The sequence below is a fragment of the Ovis aries genome, chromosome 2, assembly GCF_016772045.2.
Source record: "Ovis aries strain OAR_USU_Benz2616 breed Rambouillet chromosome 2, ARS-UI_Ramb_v3.0, whole genome shotgun sequence".
In the NCBI taxonomy this organism is placed as follows: Eukaryota; Metazoa; Chordata; class Mammalia; order Artiodactyla; family Bovidae; genus Ovis; species Ovis aries.
The window spans coordinates 183,474,964-183,488,372 of NC_056055.1; the positions used below are offsets into that span (position 1 = coordinate 183,474,964).

A 13,409-nucleotide genomic window follows, 5' to 3' on the forward strand; every position below is an offset into this window, starting at 1 on the left:
TTGTTAAATTGGATTGAATGGAGATCTTGGACCAACAACGGGCTGACTCTAGATTCCTGATTCCATTTTGGGTTAATTGTGTGCATGAAACGATGAGACTCAGGTCAAGCTATCTACCCACTCATAACTGTATCTGTTCACCCAAAGCTAGTTGGTCTACTTACCAACCCTATTCCTATATCTCTGTCTATCAATTATCTATTATTTCTTCTTTTCTTAAATGGGGGACAGGATTTGAGCAGTCTACAAAATTAGCCATACATAAACGTTAGTCTCTCAGTCATGTCTGACTCCTGTGACCCCATGGACTGTAGCTCACCAGGCTCCTCTGTCCATGGACTTCTCCAGGCAAGAATACTGGAGTGGGTTGCCACTCTCTCCTCCAGGGGATCTTCCTGATGAAGGGACCAAACCCAGGTCTCCTGTATTGCAGGCAGATTCTTTATCATCTAACCACCAGGGAAGCCCCTGCTCATTAAAAGATAAAAGCAGATAAAAAGAAAAGAGAAACAGATGTGGGAAGACACAGGGATGGAATCAGTTATTGAAGCTGAGAATTGAATTCAGTGCCAGGTTAATAGAAACGAAGGCAAAAAGAAGAAAAATGAAAGAGATGCATGCCTGGTTATCCAGTCGGTAATATCTGAAGAGAGAAAAAGTACAAATTGGGAGAGAAAGACTTTATCTGGCATTGTGTGGAAGGAGGATTTATTGTGTCAAGGCTGCATAGGATGCCAGGTAGTACAATGGACCCCATTTTCTACTGCAGTTCTACAAAGGCAGGGAAACAGTCCTTAAATGTTTTTCCTGTCGACCCTCTATAAAGGCTAAGGGCATAGCATTAAATCTTATCTCGGGAAACTAAGATAAATCTTATCTCTGTAGGAAACTAAGATAATAACGTCCAGCCACATGACATTTTGATGATGGGACTCTGGGCAGGGATTGAGCCTTGAAGACTGAGAGGAAGGGCTAGTGAGCGGGCTGTGAGGCTCTGCCTTTCAAATTGCGTTGTCTCCAAAGAGCCTTTGGCTCAAGGACTTGTAGCCATCATACCAGAAAGGTATCTTCATTTCTAAAATGCATGGTCGTCAACTCTGGTCTTGCTCTGTTTCAGGCATAAGAGAGCGGGACTTTTGACAGGCTTGCTGTCCTTCCTCTCCCAAAGCTAGGAGCAGGTACACTGTTGCCAAGAGGCATGTCGCCTTAAAAGAATTCGGACGCCCATACCCTTCCTCTAGCTGTAGAAAAACACAGGGGCCCTTGGGGAGTGGTGTTTGGAGGTGCAGTGGGCAGGGTTGACACATTTCCCTGCCCCCAGTAGCTTGTTGGCAGGGGCTGATTCAGGGCACAGCCAGGTACCAGGTGGGCATCTTCCCCGTTTTAGTCAGCATCTCCACTGTGCTCAGTGTGCTGGTCTATTAGCTGTGCTGGTCCCCCAAACCATTCCCCACTCAGGGCAAACCCTTGGGATGTCAAGATCATTCTGAAATCAAACCCTGAGGTCAGCCCCGAGGGCCAGCTGGAGGGGTAAATGGTGAAGCAAGTGCCCAGGAGGAATGTCATTTAGTCCGCTGCTCCACGAAGATTCATTGAGCATCTGTTAGGTCAAGCATGTAGAGGGGCTCCAATGTGTCTCAAGAAGGGGAATTGTAAAGTAATCAACCTCCAATTAAAATAAATAAATTTATATTTTATAAAAATAAATAAATTGGGAGAAGAAGGAACAAGAAAGCTGCAAAAGAAACAAAAGAGATTGACCTGGGCTTTTAGGATTATTCAAAGGGGTCTAGAGAAAGACTAGATACCATCCAAAATGGCACAACCCAACAGGAACACTCCCTAATGACAAGGGCGCAGCCGTGTGCCTCAGTGTATATGTGGCTTTGGGCAGATCCTAGAACCATTTGATTTCAGGTTTGTTGTCTTTATAAAGCAGGAAAAGCAATACATCTGCAGCTTTACTGAACTGAGGTCAGGGAACAAGGAAGACCATGGCATCAGACTGCATCAACAAAGTTGAAAAGGGTCACGTGAAGATGCAAGCTGGTGTTAGCATGAACATAATCATTATTGATTTAAAATAGTACTTGTACATTAAATTGCTTTGGTCTCCTGGTCAATAATGCCAGGCTTATGGTGGAAGTCTCTCTGAATGACAGGAGCATTACCTACCCTTCCATCTCAACTGTCTCCATCAATCCCTTCTTCCCATCCTACTTCATGCCTCTCTAGACTTTCTTTGTCTGTCCCTGATGTTGAGGCGCCCCCAGACAAGTCATCCCACCCCCTGCCTGCCTTCTTGCCAGATGGTTGCCACTCCTGCACATATTAGAGGTTGGGTTCCTTCCCTCCCTTGCCCTTATCCAAGGATACTGCCCAGCCCTCCTCTTCAATTCATTATACAAGATAGTCCCTCTACGCTCAACGCTAAATTTATCATAATGATATATTAATAGTATAGAATAATAGACAATAATATGTATGCCACATTTATACTATATCTATATCTATCTATACACACACACACACACACACACACACACACACACTATGTATGCTTGGCTTCCCAGGTAGCGCTAATGGTAAAGAATCCACTTGCCAATGCAGGAGACGCAAGAGTCATGGGTTTGATCCCTGGGTCAGGAAGATCCCCAAGAGAAGGAAATGGCAACCCATTCAGTATTATTGCCTGGAAAATCCCATGGATAGAGGATCCTGGTGGGCTACAGTCCCTGAGGCCACAAAGAGTCAGACATGACTGAGCGACTGAGCACACCCTGTGTATGCTAGATACATGTCAGTATATGTATTAATTATTAATTGGAGAAGGCAATGGCAACCCACTCCCGTATTCTCACCAGGAGAATCCTGTGGACAGAGGAGCCTGGAGGGCTGCTATCCACAGGGTCACACAAAGTCGGACACGACTGAAGCGACTTAGCATGCATGCATGCATTGGAGAAGGCAATGGCAACCCACTCCAGTGTTCTTGCCTGGAGAATCCCAGGGATAGGGGAGCCTGGTGGGCTGCCGTCTATGGGGTCATACAGAGTCGGACATGACTGAAGTGACTTAGCAGTAGCAGTATATGTATTAATATTATATTTCATAATACTATGCCACTTATTACAATATAATTTCTTTTACAATTTTCTCCACAATGACTAAAGTAAGTATTTATTAGTATTACCTTCATTTTGCAGATGAGAAAACTGAGGGTCAGAGTGGTCTGAGTAATTTGCCCAATGCTATTCATCAAGTAAATTATGAAGCCATGATCCTTACTTGGAAATTTCTCCTTTAGCCATTATTAACTTCTTTCTCACTAGTTCTTGTAATTCTGTAATCATAGACTATGTACTTCTGCAGTAATATTTTTTCATTAGTATTACTGCTGTCTGCTGGTGAGATGCTTGGAGTAAGGTGTGTGGAGTGTGTATACGGTGTGCATACATTGACTTCTCAAGCTGATTATCTGTAATTTTCCTGAAGACAGGAACCAAGTCTCATGACATTAAATTGGAGATTCCCTGAAGGCCACGAGTGTACCACTGAACTGGACATGTGAGTAGACAGTACAAATCGAACAATGTAAAGTAACCTGCTGGAGTAGCCATGGTAATACTCACTGACGACCCTGAGCCTTCAGCTTTCTGTTGTCCTACCCACTGATCCTCTGGGGCTTTTTGCAGCTTTTGAAAAGTTTGGCAGTTTGCTCTGTTGGAGGCAAATATGAAACATGCAGCATTTAAAAAGTATAGCAAAATATATGTTAGCATCTAATTGAAAAGTTTGTGTATTTTGTGACAAAATCATTGAATGTCAGTTGAAAAAAAGGAGAGTTAGGATGTGTGTGTGTGTTTGAATGTTGACAATGTCTAAAATTCAGGGTTTTATCAACAGTGATTTTCCAATGCTTTAGTTGAGTTTGATTTTTTTGTCTTTCTGGGCAAATCCTAGCCTGTCTATGCATCTTAGCTTTCTCCAATGAAGATGCAGAAGTAACACTTCTTTTCCCTTCTTGTTATTGCATCTGAAAAATTAAAAGCACTTTACAGGCCATAGATATTTTATAGACCACCCCTCCAAGAAATAAATGTCAGAAAGGTCCCTCTTCCCATCCTTGCCAACTGAGGCATAGAGAGCTATGGATGCACAAGCATACTTGTATTTCCCTGCAAATCCTCCTGTGCTTCTCTGCCCCACCCCCACCTTTTCACCCTTGGCCAGATCCAGTCCACCTTGCTAGAGGCTCAGGGTGCCCTGCGGAGCCCACCCAGCCTCCTGCTTAGGTTCTGGTTCTCCCCGTTCAGATCTGTCCTTCTTCACTCTTGAGTCAGCGTGCTCTTCTTGAAGAGCAACTCTGTTTATGAGCTTTCCTGTTCCATCAGCTTCCTGCTCCCCAGCACATGCTGAAAAAGCACAAGCTCCTACTCCAAACACTGAGGTCCTCCCCAGATAAGACCCAGACTTCTTTTAAGACTTCTCTTGTTGACTTTTTTCAGTGATGCAAACCAATTCCTTGACACGTTTAACATATATTGGGGGATACTTAACACACGTCGGGCATTGTGCTGGGGTCATCACAACACGTCGGGCATTGTGCTGGGGTCATCACATACAAAAGCTAAAACATGATCTTGACTGGCTTCTAGTTGTTTCGGGTCTGGTGGGACAAACCTGTGACACAGTCTTCTGACTAATGCTATGGTGGGAGTGTGCCTGGGGTGCTGAGGGAGCACTGAAGAGGGTATTTAACCAGCCCAGAAAAATCAGAGAGGGCTTGCTGGGGGGAAGTCATATCAGTTGGCCTTGAGGAAATCATCATTCGCGGCCTCCCAAATAGTGCTCTCTGCCTTCCTCTTCACGTGCATGTTTTCTTTTGTTTTTCTTTTTTAAATTGAAGTGTAGTTGATTTACAGTGTGGTGTTACTCTCAGGTGTAAGTTTTTTTTTTTTTTCCTTTTAGATTGAATGTGCTTGGCTTATCTAAACCCCCTGAAATAAGTCCCTCTTTCAAAACTCACTCAAAAGCCATTTCTTCATCCATGAATCATTTCTGGATTCCCCAACTTGAGCAGACCTCCCTCTTTTGACTCTGGTGGTATTTTGTAAGTTCCCTCTCACGGCTCTTTATCTTGTCTGACTCTTCTTTTATTAAAGTTACTTGACATTATTACCTCACACTCTCAATTCTATGTTTGACTCATTATTCTTTCCCTGGCATAGAGCTTTACAGGACTATCCTGATGATCTGAATTAATTGCTTTGCCTTTCTGTCCCCCAAGAGAGGGCCAGGAGCCACCCAGGATGGATTTGAATGAAAGGCAGAGCTACGCTTCCTGAATTTGTGACTAGTGTGTCAGCTCAGAACCTGGGCCTCACAAGGCTGAGGTCGTGGATGGTCACTGGATAGTCCGGTGACCTTGGATTGGACTTCTGTTCTGGTCTCAGTCTGAGTTCCAGCTTCCAACATCCCTTTAAATGTGTGGGCCCTTAGTCACTAAGCCATCCATCTGTAGGAAAGTGGAGATGATGGGGAAGTATTAAACGAGGGGTCGGAGGTAGGGGAGAAAGCATCAGGGTCAGGAAACTGGGTTCCAGTGCCACCACCTTGTCACTTACAATTGAGTGACCAAGAGCATCTCATAACGTAGTTCTGTGCCTCCGTTTTCTCACATGCAAAAGTTAACACTGGATTTAGGGATTTTTTTTTTTCCGGTTTAAAATTGCAAACCATGATGAAGCTCTGATGAAAACAGAGCTGAAATCACTTCTTTTTTATATGGGGGTACAGAAAGTGCAAATCCTAATTTAAAAAGTGTCTGCTCCTGTGGTGACATGGTACAGCCCAGATTTTTCCATTCTTTGATCCAAACTGGAAAACTTCTCAGTTGTTGACGGGAAATGGTGCTCGTTTGCTCAGAAGCTGAGATAATGGCAATATGAAATGCCACATTTTACAGCCTTGATGACTTTCCTGAAAGCTCATCCCTGCCCACTGGTCATCTGACACTGAGAATGGGCTGTAAAGGTCTTCAATTTGATATATTTCAGGCTATTTCACCCAGAAAAGTGTTTGTAAGCAGGACAGACATGCATTTTGAAGAGCATTAAAAGCTTGTGAAATTGTCATTACCAGTTCTCTGTGGTGCTCCCTTTAGTGACATGAGTGGCAATGACATTGGAAAAGAAATAACAGCCCAATCTTTGTGTTTTGTAATGAATAATAAAGTATTTTAACCTCTTTAGGGACTTAACACCATGTTAATCCTTTAATCCCTAGAAAAACCAATTTTGTTGACATGAAAAGGGGATATTTAACCTCATCCAATTAATTTTCTACTTTGGAGATACCATGATTATGAAGATTAGATTGAATAGATTCATTGGAGCTACCATATTGGGTATCAAGTAGTAGCTTTGTCATCAAAAAGTAGCATCCAAAAGAAGTGCTATGCCACAGTTTTGTTTCAATTTACCCACTTTGAAATACCAGGACTTGGAGGCCTTCACATCTCAGCACAGGCTGCCTGTTCTGAAGTGCTCACATCTGCACCTACTCAGCCACCCCACAGCCATTAAACTGGGAGCTTGGCTGACATTCCTGTAATACCAGCTCCCTCTCTCTGTTTGAGCTCCAAATTAGAACTGTTCCTGTGAGGAGGCTGAAATGCTTGCCTCAGAAACAGTTCCTAGCAGGAAAAAGGTAGCTAAGTGTGAACTCAATTTGAAATTACACAGTGAGAGAAGCACACCATTTAAATTGTTCTCAGAACAATGGATTAGAATTGGAGATGGAAGATAAATGGTTGGAGCTTTAATTATTTTTGCATTGGACTTCTTCATGCAGACATGGAAAGGTTTTAATTCCATCCCCTCTCTACCCTACCCCCAGTCAGAATTGAATTTACAGGGATCAAAGAAAAGAGATGATGAAAAGTGAGGGCTGTGGCAGTGCCACGAATATATGAATGGTGCAGTGAAAAGCCCCTGGGTTCTTCTGGCTGAAGATGGTTCCTTTTAGAATAAAGAATGGAACATAGGAAATATCAGGGTGACCTCTCACGCTGATCCCAGAAGCCACTCTTAGTAGATGTCATTTACCAGCAGCCTGTCACCCAAGCCAGAGGTCAGGAGCACGGATTCTAGGTGTTGGCATCCCCTCTGTATCCTGCTCAGTGCTTGTCATACAAATAGTGTAGTCTAGCACAGGGCTAGAGAGATGGACACGACTCAGTGACTTCACTTTCACTTTTCACTTTCATGCATTGGAGAAGGAAATGGCAACCCACTCCAGTGTTCTTGCAGCACAGGGCTTTCTCCTAAGGAGCGACACAGCAGGTACAAGAAATGACACTAATATTCTTTATGTGGCTTGTGAGGGAGCATGGGCTCATGGAAGAATGGGAGGTTTTCAAAACAGAGTCTAAGCCTTTGTCCTACCACCCTCCATCTTGTAGCCTGGGACAGATGGTTTGACTGATTTAAGACTTGGTGGTCTCATCTGTTAAATGGGGACAGTGGTGCCAATCTCTTAGAGTTGCTGCAGGTTTACATAAGGGAAAACCCAGCATGAGTGCCAGGGAGACATTAGTTTCTTCTGTCCAACCAACTGTGTGGAAATTAATCTCATTGTTTGATTGACTTTGGTTGAAATAAGAGAAGATTAAGGGAGTGCCAAAAAAAAGTTATGACCAACCTAGACACCATATTAAAAAGCAGAGACATTACTTTGCCAACAAAGGTCCGTCTAGTCAAAGCTATGGTTTTCCCAGTAGTTATATATGGATGTGAGAGTTGGACTATAAAGAAAGCTGAGCACTGAAGAATAGATGCTTTTGAACTGTGGTGTTGGAGAAGACTCTTGAGAGTCCCTTGGACAGTAAGGAGATCCAACCAGTCCATCCTAAAGGAAATCAGTCCTGAATATTCATTGGAAGGACTGATGCTGAAGCTGAAACTCCAATACTTTGGCCACCTGATATGAAGAATTGACTCATTTGAAAAGACCCTGATGCTGGAAAAGATTGAAGGTGGGAGGAGAAGGGGATGACAGAGGATGAGATGGTTGGATGGCATCACCAACTCAATAGACATGAGTTTGAGCAAGCTCTGAGAGTTTGTGATGGACAGGGAGGCCTGGAGTGCTGCAGTCCATGGGGTTGCAAAGCGTCGGACATGACTGAGTGACTGAACTGAACTGAACTGAAAGGAGTGCTGAGGTCACCTAGTTTTACTCATTAACTTTGCATATAAGAAGTGATGTGACATGCTCAAGGTCAGGTGGCTAATTAATTATACAATAGAATGGACCAGAACCATGAATCCTGACTTCTGCATCAGAGCTGTTTCCATGACTTCATGTAGCTTGATTTGACTGACTGACTCTTGCTTGAGGGGTAGCATTCCTTGTCTAGTTTATTTTAACCCCAGTGGCTAAACTCAGCTCCTCTTTCCCTTGATCCATCATCTCACCTGTTAAATTACAAACATTCCTAATTCCTTAAACTCTCCATGTGGGTCCCACACTGAGGGTGCCTTGATCCTGAAACTGCGATTCTGTTTTCCGTTTAGTTTCAGGGAAAATATTGGTTTCCTCTTAGAAGTTGTTCTTTGCCAAACTTTTGCCCCTAGTGCCCTAGTCTGGCAACGCAATACCTGCTTTTGAGAGTTTCTCAGTCTTGATTAAGAGCATGCCCTTCTTTCAACTTCCAAGCTTCCTACACAGCCAGGCCTGAGCTAGAGACCTGGCATCACTTAATGGCTAGAAGTGAATCCTGAAGGTAGATTTGAGTTCTCAGATGCAGCTCTGAGCTTAGAACTGAAGGAACCAGGTCCAGCCACATGGGACAGTGGTCTTCCTAGACCTTTTTGCTTTTAAGTTTCCCAGACCATTTTTAGGACATGAGTGATGAGACTGAAATGGGATTCTCTTAGGGCTGGTACTGCAGACAAGGAGTGAGGTCAAAGCAGGGACTTGTGAACACATGGTTCAGTCAAGGGCTGTAGTCATCCACCTCTACTTCATTTCCTGGAAGAGTGGTGTATTTGTTCCTGCCACAGAGCAACCTCTGAGCTTGTCTTCTGCCTTCCTGAAGCTCTACAATTTTCAGCAAAGGTGACATTTTAGAGGAATCATTAGTTCAAATGGAAGTTACCAGAAAGATTCTGGCAGCGGGCAATTCTGCAGGGACTCAGGGAAAAGGAAGTCTACTGAATTCTACTGATGGCTTTACTTCAATTCTACTGAAAGTCACAGGGAAAGGAAAAGAACATTTATCACCAAAGACATCAGATAGGAGGGCAGTCCACATACTGTGGGCCAATTGCTTCTTTTCCTGACTTTATTCATTCATTCAGCAAATACTTGACTGCGCACTGTTTCTCTACTAGACACTAAGGATCGTGCAGGGAACAAATCTGAAGTGCAACCTGCTTTTATGGAGCCTCCATTGTCCTTTCTTTTTCTAAATGTATCAGGTAGAGCCTCAAGGTTACACAGTGACACATTTCCTTACTGTTTGCAAAACACTATAACTTAACTGTGAATAAGCAGCCTTGTTGACAAGCTCATGAATATATTCTAATTCTCAGTTTATTGTAGAGGAAACTATCTAGTGAGATTAAATGCCTTGCCTTGAATTATGTAATAGTTGGTCCTCAGATCTCATCTTTCAAGAGTAAGTTTGCCCTAAACTAGACAATTAGTCCAACAGCCTCTAGCGTGTGATAAGAATAGAGTTGGCATGTTGATTCCTCACCAGCAATCCCAGGAGAGTTGCATAGCTCAGCAAAGACCTTCTTGTAAGCTCGCATACTTCTGTTGCATATGGCAGGAGCGATTCCCATCCTTGGCCTTTCCAAGTAAGCATAAATTTTTAACAAGACCCTCTCTGGCCACTGTATCATCTTCTCAGGGCAATTAAAGCTTGCAGTGTCTCATTACAAAATTGACTAACACAAAACCAGGTCATATAGTGGATTGATTTTTAGATGCCAATGTTATTTGAAATGGAAGTTGATTTTAACTCTGTGTTTCAAAGGGGTTGATGTGATTTATTTGCTGGCGATGCTCCAACCCTTGAATGCCTGCCCCCTTGATGTATTTGAGGAGGACTTGAACTGCTCCTTGGTTTATCCCCATCAAACCAGGGGATTCCTGGTCTCTAACTCTGGTGTAGAGAAGCCTGAAGGTTGAAATAGGTACAGACTGTTATTCAAGGACTGAGCCACTCTTAAATGTGGTCACCCTTGATGCCTTGATGTGATTAGACTGCCTCCACTCCCCACGAGACACACACAGAGACACACAGAGTCAGGATCTACTGTTCCTATAAGAAACAAGATCCAGAGACACTGCCCAAGGGAACAAGACTCATCTGACCTGGGAATTTGCAGGGTCCCCCTGTTGGTCATGCTGCTCTTCCTCAGCTGACTCTGAAAGGACCACTCTCTAATCACCATGACTCTTGAGCCATGCTGCATCCTCAGCCTCACGGGTAGCATGAGGCATGCTCTGCCCACAGTGAAGAAGAATTCTAGCCCTTGAGGGTCTCCCTTGGCTGGGCTTGTCTGCTTTCTTGCTCCCTGGGTCTTGAGAGAAAGGGAGACAGCTTTAAAGCTTGTTTATATTTTACTCCATGTCTGTGATGATCCAGCTAGTTGGAGGACAAAGAACCTGCTTCGCTGACACCTGGAACAAGAAGAGTCTTACAGGAGACATACCAGATCTGGGGGACCTGCTAAACTACTCTCTGAGGCACAGCAAACTTTCCCATCTCTGCTCACATGCAGTTTAGAAACAGGAGGAGGATCTGTTGTTGTTCAGCCACTCAGTCTTGTCTGACTTCTTGTGACCCCATGGACTGCAGCATGCCAGGCTTCCCTGTCCTTCACTGTGTCCCATAATTTGCTCAGACTTATGTCCATTGAGTTGGTGATGCTATCCAACCATCTTATCCTCAGTCATTTCCTTCTCTCCCTGCCCTCAGTCTTTCCCAGAATCAGGATCTTTTCCAATGAGCTGGCTCTTCGCATCAGGTGGCCAAAGTATTGGAGCTTCAGCTTCAACATCCGTCCTTCCAACGAATATTCAGTGTGGATTTCCTTCAGGATTGACTGGTTTGATCGCCTTGTTTTCCAAGGGACTCTCAAGAGTCTTCTCCAGCACCACAGTTCAAAAACATCAATTCTTTGGCACTCAGCCTTCTTTATGGCCCAGTTCTCACATCTGTACATGACTACTGGAAAAACCACAGCTTTGATTATATGGTCAGAGAAAGATCTAAGACTTAACTAAAAAGCGTCTTGAACAAAGAGGCAAACAGAGGCTAGGCTGTGGGTCTTTAAACAGAATTGCACTGAATTTACTCTCCTTCAGTTCCCATGTTCCCTTGTAAATGTGCCACATTATCCTGTCAGCTTTTCCTCTTTGGAGTTTCCATCTGAGACTAATATCCAGAGTGACTTTGAGGCAAATTCTCCCCTACTCATCACCACATGGGGTTCCTTGCTATGCCTCTTCCTTCAGAATCTGCCTCCTCCCATTCCCAGAACCAAGCCATGAAACTACAGTGGGATTAGACTCCTCCAGAAAGACTCCAGGGAGGCCACACAGCTGGTGTGGAAAATCCAAAAGGCCAAAAGGAAAATCTATTTGTAATTCCTCATTTGCTCCTGACCCTTAGCTGGGGATTAGTGCCTGAGCCTCATACGGTTAAAAATTGTAATTATAATGCCCGTGGTTAAATTTCCTCTCCACCATCCCTTCCCCTCCTTCCCATTCTGCCCACTTAGGGTAGAATTTAAGATATAAAAGGCTGAAAGCTACCTATAAAACAGGAGACCCAGGTTCAAGCCCTGGATCAGGAAGATCCCTAGAAAGGGAATGACTTCCCACTCCATTATTCTTGCTTGGAGAATGCCATGGACAGAGGAGCTTGGAGGGGCTACAGTCCATGGTATCACAAAGGGTGGGACACGACTAAGTGACTAACACTTTTCTTTTTCTTTTAAGATGTAAAAGACAGGATAGGTTGCGGACATGAGACCAGCACAGGCTGGCGGCCTGAGAATGAGTCTTGGAGGAGTGTGGAGGTGCTCAGCCTTGAAAGAACTGGACCTGTTGAGTAGGAGGCAATGGGCCATCCTGAGGCTGGTTCTCCTGGCCTTGACCCAGTACCGGATAAGGGCTTTGGAGGAGAGACCATGTCTATCATTTGCTGATTAAATCTCCCTAAATACACCCTCACACTGCAGACTATCAGCACTCACTCCTGCTCTCTGTCAATAACCCATCAATTAAGGGCTGCTAATAGCATGCATTGACACAACAGATTAACCAGGCATCGGCCCAGTGGTGGGTGCTTCTAGTCAATGGTTGTAGGATTATCAACCCTGCCATTGATGTTTATTTCATTCTTCCCTCTCCAGTCCCTTGTGAGATGTGAGAGAGCTCCATTCAAACCCAAAGACACAAAAAACAAAAGAGTAACCTCAGCATGAGGGCCTGATAAAGCAATTCAGATCAAGAGAAATCAGAAGCAGCGATTGCTATCCTCTTTCTCACCACTGCCTTCTGGCTTCTTTGTGCTAACTTGCCCTTTGTGGAGAGTTTGAGCTCAGAGGACAGGCACATCAGAGCCCTCTAACCTTTGCACTGGAGGGATGCAGGCAGCAGGACAGGTGGCTGTCCGCCACGTCCTAGTCTTCCAGGTGTCACGCTGCACCCTCCCTGTCTGGAGAGTAAACATGTGATTGCAGACGAGAAACAGAGGTTTGCCGTAATCTGGGTTTTGGAGAACAGGGGACACTTTCTTGTCAAGGGGGATAGTCGAGAGCCCATCTGGCCTTTTCCTCTTGGTCCTTTCCTCTTTAGAGGCAGTTCTGGCATTGTAGGATTGTGATGATTTCAGCAGAATGGCCAGTCCACAGCCATGCTGATGGGAGTGAAGTTGCTCAGTTACGTCCAACCATTTGCAACCCCGTGGACTGTAGCCTGCCAGCCTCCTCCATCCATGGAATTTTCCAGGCAAGGATACTGGAGTGGGTTGGCGTTTCCTTCTCCAACACTAATGGCAGGAGGAGCAAATCTAGTGCCCGAGACTGATATTGGAAGCAGGGCTCTGTGATGATGCTATCCAGGGAGCCAGCCCCACTCAAGGCAGAGAGCATAGGCACTCCCCACACCTAATTTTGGGTGCTTAAGGATGGGGTAGGAAGGAAAGAGGGAGAGCTTTGGGATGAAGTAGATGGAGACAAGAGGCTTTAGGCTCAGGGCAGGGAAGTGAAGTGAAGTTGCTCAGTCGTGTCCGACTCTGCAACCCCATGAACTGTAGCCTACCAGGCTTCTCAGTCCATAGAATTTTCCAGGCAAGAATACTGGAGTGGGTTGCCATTTCCTTC

At 44.5% G+C, this 13,409-nt stretch overlaps 1 long non-coding RNA gene across 1 annotated transcript in view; it reads left to right on the forward strand.

Moving 5' to 3' along the window:
* Window positions 1-3,455: 3,455 nt before the first annotated feature.
* Window positions 3,456-13,409, forward strand: part of LOC132659323 (uncharacterized) — a 28,376-nt gene continuing 18,422 nt past the window's right edge. The window contains exon 1 of the long non-coding RNA XR_009599627.1: window positions 3,456-3,567. This is a non-coding gene — a long non-coding RNA (uncharacterized LOC132659323). The remainder of the gene's footprint in view (window positions 3,568-13,409) is intronic.